Genomic DNA, 6,527 nt, shown 5'->3' with positions numbered 1-6,527 from the left:
CACACACACACACACACATACGCACACACACACATGCACGCACACGAAAACGCACGGGCACGCGTACGTACGTACACACGCACACAAACACGCACACACACACATGTGCACGCATGCACGCATAAAAGCACACACATACACACACACACATACACGTACACACACACACACACACACACACACACACACATACACGTACACACACACACACACACACACACACACTCCACTGCAGACGGTGGCTGGCATGGCCTGGGCTATCTAAACACACACGGCTGAGATGAAGTTGGACTCTGGGACACACTGGGTTTGGAGATGAACTTAAGGCAGAAGGTCCAGCTCAAACCAGTACGGGGTCAGACATACCAAAGCCGAACGGAACGGCCACGAGACGAACGCGGCCTTTCTGCTTAGTTTCGGCTGGATCGTTTTACTCTGCCTTTCACATTGACAGCATCAGCGTGCGTGGCCAGTCCTGTTCAAAAACACCCCAACAGCCAAAGCTAGCGTGCTACTTTGCCATTCATTTGAATGAGACACCGCCGGTCGCCGGCGTGAAAAATACGCTCGAGTTCTATTTTCCAAATGCAGCGCGGCGCCACTGGCGCCCGACTACCGCCGGTTGGTGTGTAAGGACAGATATGTTTCAATGTATTTTCACCGACGCCGGTAAAAAACGCGGCCGTTCCGCGACGCTTTACCGCCCTGGTGTGTAAGACCCCTACCTCCTCCTACATCATTTGCTTTTGCCTCCGGCCTCTTGTAATTTTTTCCTAAAGATATTTTCTGGGGGCTTTTGTGCCTGTATTGATAGGAAAGTGGAGATTATGACAGGAGGTGAGTGTGGGGATAGGGATGGGAAAGGATCGCTAAAATGGCCCCGGCCGTAAATGAACCTAGGTCGCCGGTGTAGTAACCCAGTGCCCTACCATTATGCCGCGGTCACACCGCCGGCGTTGAAAGACCCACAACGCTGGTCAGGGGCCAAAACGCTGAGCGCGCCGAACGATTCAACCTGAAGCGTTCGGCCAGGAATGTCGACCAACCGACACCCGTGTTTAGAAAAATGTGAACATTCCATTGGCTGACGCCTGCTGCCGCCGAGCTCATTACATATTTTAAGATGAAGTTCAACTCATTTCGTATAATGGAGTAAATGGTGTAACAGCAATGTGATAACATGTGCTAGTGTCGTACTTACACCATTCATGCGCTTTTACTGTTACTTTTGACCACGCTGTTCAGATGACAGTACAATAACATGGCAATGTCTCACACAACAAGTGATTTTTGGGGGTCACTTGGCACCAGGGATGCTGACAGCTTTGATTGGGCCCGTGGCAAAATCCTCTCCAAAGGGCCCCTATTGGCCTGTGGCAAAATCCTCTCCAAAGGGCCCCTATTGGCCCGTGGCAAAATCCTCTCCAAAGGGCCCCTATTTCAGTGTATACTATACAGTGGGGACACAGGTCTCTGGGTCTCTGGGCCCAGGACAACTGACCCGTTAGTGTCAGCAGGCCTTCTTGGCACAGAGAGCACGTCTCTCAATAACGACAAAACTCCTTGTGTCAGATCTTGTGTCTTACTACATACTGTATATAGGCTACTTAAACACTTAAGGTTTAACACCCTAATTGTTTAAGTTAAACAGTTACACATAATGAACTTAATACATATATATAGGCTACTTTGTGAACTTTTTCGGTCCACACCTCTCATTCAGTACGGAACATCTACTGCTCAAGAATACAATATCTATGTATATTCAGTAGAAGACAGAAAAATTAGTTGAGATTATGGTTGTTGGAGCCAACATCCAAAGTGCAGGTTTGTTTATTATTATATACTGTACGTGCAGTGTTGTATCCATGTCTGTTCTTGATCTGTGTGTGTGTGTGTGTGTGTGTGTGTGTGTGTGTGTGTGTGTGTGTGTGTGTGTGTGTGTGTGTGTGTGTGTGTGTGTGTGTGTGTGTGTGCAAATAAACCCAGGTAAAGCCGCTACTCTCCTTTATGGCTCTGCTAAACTCCTTTTAACTGTATAGGAGCAGACTGCTTGATGTCTGCACCCTTTATGGGGACTGTTATTGCAAACCAAGCACAGCTGACCCAAGGGAATACATTTTCCAAGTCAGTTACCCAAAGCTGGTGAAACGCTTTAAGTTTTCTTTTCTCATTTCCCCTTTTGTATTGTTTTGAAGTGCAATTAACTTTTAAATCCAGCGAAGCCTCTCTTTTGTTTATGCATGGTTTCCAAAAATCAGAGTTACTTACGTGTGTGATTCATGCTGAGTGGGCCTGGCAGTTAGCAGGAACGTTTGTGTCAGTCTGCCCTCCTGTGGTGGACGATGGTATCGCAGCAAGCGGGCACTTATGTTGACAGTGCCAAAGTAACAACAGTCGCCTGGATGAATTCCACACAAATGAAATTGTTTTTTATCTGTTCAAACCCCGCTTAGAGGCACAGCGTACTGAGGACGGACGTACTGAGAGGAGTAAACAAATGAACACTATGAACTCATCAACCTCTCCTGTCGGGAGTACCCCATTGTTTTTCTTTTGGGTTTATGGGTCGCATTGTTGTTGAACCCCACTTGTTTTCCCCACTGTTCACCTATAAAGACCGCCGCAATAGCTACGCGTTTTTTCCTGCGATAAAAATCAACCTTCAGCAGGTCTTTATCCGACAAGACCAGTGGTTCATTTTCACAGTTCGCCATCCTAGGTTGGGTACGAGGCGCGCTGCGTCTTTGAAATATGATTAGACGCGTTCAGGCGGCCTTGTGCGCCAGGTTGATAGACGACAGTCTAGACAGGCGAGCACGGCGGCCTTTCCGTGCATTGTTTGCTGGCATTTCGCAGCGGGAAAAACAGGAAACGGTCGCCTGCAGCACGCCGACAGAGAGGGGCATGGTGGTGCGGCCCCGCACCAGGCACTATTCTCCCGCTCAAACTTTATTTATTTATTTTCTGCATGCATAGTAGGGTTAGTGCTACCATGGCGCACAAAGCCTCAGTGTGACAGAGATATGGTGACGGACGGTATTTCTAAGCTTACGCACCTGCAGTTTCAAGTCTGTCATGTTAAAATCCTGATTTAATGCATGTGGTGCACAGTATTTTACAATAACACTACTAGCCAAACTGTCTTGTTTGGCCAGCATCCTTGTCAAATACAATGACTGAAGTAAAGTAAAGAATAAAGAGGACACGGTATATGGACCAACATAAATAAATACAGAAAGGAGTGCAGGGACGATTATAGGATCAGATGGGGCCCCAAGCAAAATGCAAAAGAATGAACATTTGAACCAAAATCGCCACTACTGTGGTAAAGTGTGGCCTGTTATTCCCTATCTAGGGGCTTGGGGGCCCCAAGCGGCTGCCTGCCTTGCCTGGTGGCAACATGCACCTCTGAATGAGTGACAGACAAGGTAGGCGCATGGACAAGAGGCAAATATGGATGGAAATATGGAAGTGGATGTGGGTTGGGACTAGGGAGGTCTGTGGTGGGTAGCAGCAGGTTCAGCAGGTGCGCTCGCACCTGAGCCAGTGACATCTAGGCAGTGGCGTCAGTGGTGTACTACTTTTTTTATGGTGAGTATACTGTATATTTGAGCATTTATTGAAGTGGGTATACTGTATATATTTGTGCTATATCAATTTTGAGTGGGTGTCCTGAAATCCCTGAAATTTAGAAGTGGGTATACTCCTACCCGCGTTCTACGTAGACTACACCACTGCATCTAGGCAGTGGCGTGCACTGACATTTTGGGGTGCAGGTGCTAAAGGGGGTTGGGGGGGTACATATGGAACTTTCAAGTGCCTTAGAGGCTATATTACCTATCCTTTGGGCATTTTTGGATCATGCTTTTGATTGTGAAGCATTTTTAGATTATCATGGCCACATGGACCACAGTTTGTGATAAAAAAAAAAAAAAATTGAAAAATAACTTTCAAAAAGGGCATTTTTTTCCAGTAGGGCAAAGGGGCAGGTGCTTTAGCACCACCTCATCCCTATCTGTGCACACGTATGCCTCTAGGGGCCCATCACCATCAGCAAAATGAAAATGAGAACTTCATTAAATTCTGAATTTGTTTATGGAAACAATTGCCCTGTCTCAACTATTAACAGGTTATCAAAATTGCATTGCATTTCCCAAAGTCAACCTTGATGCTCATGTATTAGATGTGAAATATCCTTAAATCATGGCAACATCTGAGAGCTCGTTGTGGATACTTGCACCAGGGCCCATGACTGACATGTTACATCGCTGGTGGATGGGTAGGTAAGGAGGGTGTGGAGGCAGTGGTGCAGTCTACGTAGAACACGGGTATACGGAGTATACCCACTTCAAAATTTCAGGGATTTCAGTATACCCACTTAAAATTGATTGATCCATTATTTTGAACAGCACAAATATATACAGTATACCCACTTCAAAAAAATGCTTAAATATACAGTATACCCACCGTAAAAAAGAAGACTACACCACTGTGTGGAGGGGTCTGCTGCGATGGGCAAGGGGGAATAGGATGTGTATAGGAAGGGTGGGAAGTCAAGTCAAGTCAAGTCAAGTGTACTTTATTGTCAAAAATCTATGTAACAAGGTTAGCACAGAAGTTTGGAATTGTGTTTGACCAGACTCCAGACCAATGTGCATGTGGACTAAACATAAACAGTAGATAATATATTCACAGTAATCACACACACACACACACACACCGAGCAGTAAGAATACTTAACATAGGCTGATAAACAATAAATACACACACACACACACACACACACACACACACACACACACACACACACACACACACAGACACACACACACACACACACACACGTAATTTAATGGGTAGAGGGTCTAATGTAGAATGTGTGTGTAAGTATGGAGGGTAGTAAGCTGGGTTGGGGGAGGGGTGGGGTATTTACCATACTGGATGGTCAGGGCTGCTGATCAGTGTTGCCAGATCGGGCTGTTTCCCGCTTAGGATGGCCGTGTGCGGGTAAAAATGGCCCGCCCAATTTTTGCCATAGAAATCAATAGAATTGGGCGGGATTTTGTGCCTCTAAGCGGGTTTTGAGCATTTTTTGGGCTGGAAATCATCAGCCTAATCTGGCAACCCTGCTGCTGACAGCTTTGGACAACGTCATCTGAAAGGCCCCCCCACCCAATGCATACATTGTCATGAGGACCCAGTTCTGCCCCCCCCCCGTCTTCTCTCCCTGGGCCTGGGACAAATGACCCCTTTGTCCCCCTTATCGGCTTCCTTGTGTGTGGGTTTTGTAAGTAGGGTAGGGCCCTGCTGGGGGAGGCAAGGAGGTGCCGCACACACACACCGCTACCACAGTGGGGAGGGTAGCTAGGTGGGGAGGTAGTTACTGTACACACACACACACACACACACACACACACACACACACACACACACACACACACACACACACCACACCACACCACGGTGGTCTGCATTCTCCCATGAGTCACACACCTGTACCAGAAGGCCTGGTATGGTTAATCAAGAGACCACACACACACACACACACACACACACACACACACACACACACACACACACACAAATATAAAAGTCTCTCTCACTCTCTCTTTCTCACCCTCTGTCTTTCTCTCTCTCTCTCTCTCTCTCTCTCTCACTCACACACACACACACACACACACACACACACACACACACACACACACACACACACACACACACACACACACACAAAGGCACACACACACAGGCAAACCTTGACATGCACTCACATCAAGTTGACTGACAGCTTCCAAGTAGCTGGTAAGTGAGTAATGCGGTAGAGTCATTATAATAGATTCACACATCATTACAGTTGGGGCCCACCACTGCTGCCTTGCTTTTCCACCACGGTGTGTGTGTGTGTGTGTGTGTGTGTGTGTGTGTGCGCGCGCGCACGTGCGTGCATGCGTGAGTGTGTGCACACTTGTGTGAGTGAGTGGGAGTACCGTGTGTGTGCGTGTGTGTGTGTGTGTGTGTGCGTGCGCACGTGCGTGCATGCGTGAGTGTGTGCACACTTGTGTGAGTGAGTGGGAGTACCGTGTGTGTGTGTGTGTGTGTGTGTGTGTGTGTGTGTGTGTGCGCGCGCGCACGTGCGTGCATGCGTGAGTGTGTGCACACTTGTGTGAGTGAGTGGGAGTACCGTGTGTGTGTGTGTGTGTGTGTGTGTGTGTGTGTGTGTGTGTGTGCGCGCGCGCACATGCGTACATGCGTGAGTGTGTGCACACTTGTGTGAGTGAGTGGGAGTACCGTGTGTGTGTGTGTGTGGTTCTTGAAGCAGACCACCCTTTAGACATCTAGACAATAGACAATGGCAAGTGAAAAAAACATGATGGACAGTTTATAAATGGCATGCTGCATTCTTCGATATGTGTGCGTGTGTGTGTGTGTGTGTCTGTCTGTCTGTGTGTGTGTGTGTGTCTGTCTGTCTGTGTGTGTGTGTGTGTGTCTCTGTGTGTGTGTGCGTGCACGCGTGTATGTGTGTG

This window comes from Engraulis encrasicolus, chromosome 19 (genome assembly GCF_034702125.1).
Source record: "Engraulis encrasicolus isolate BLACKSEA-1 chromosome 19, IST_EnEncr_1.0, whole genome shotgun sequence".
Classification (NCBI taxonomy): domain Eukaryota; kingdom Metazoa; phylum Chordata; class Actinopteri; order Clupeiformes; family Engraulidae; genus Engraulis; species Engraulis encrasicolus.
The sequence above is the reverse complement of the archived record's forward strand: the minus strand, read 5'-3'. Positions refer to the sequence as shown.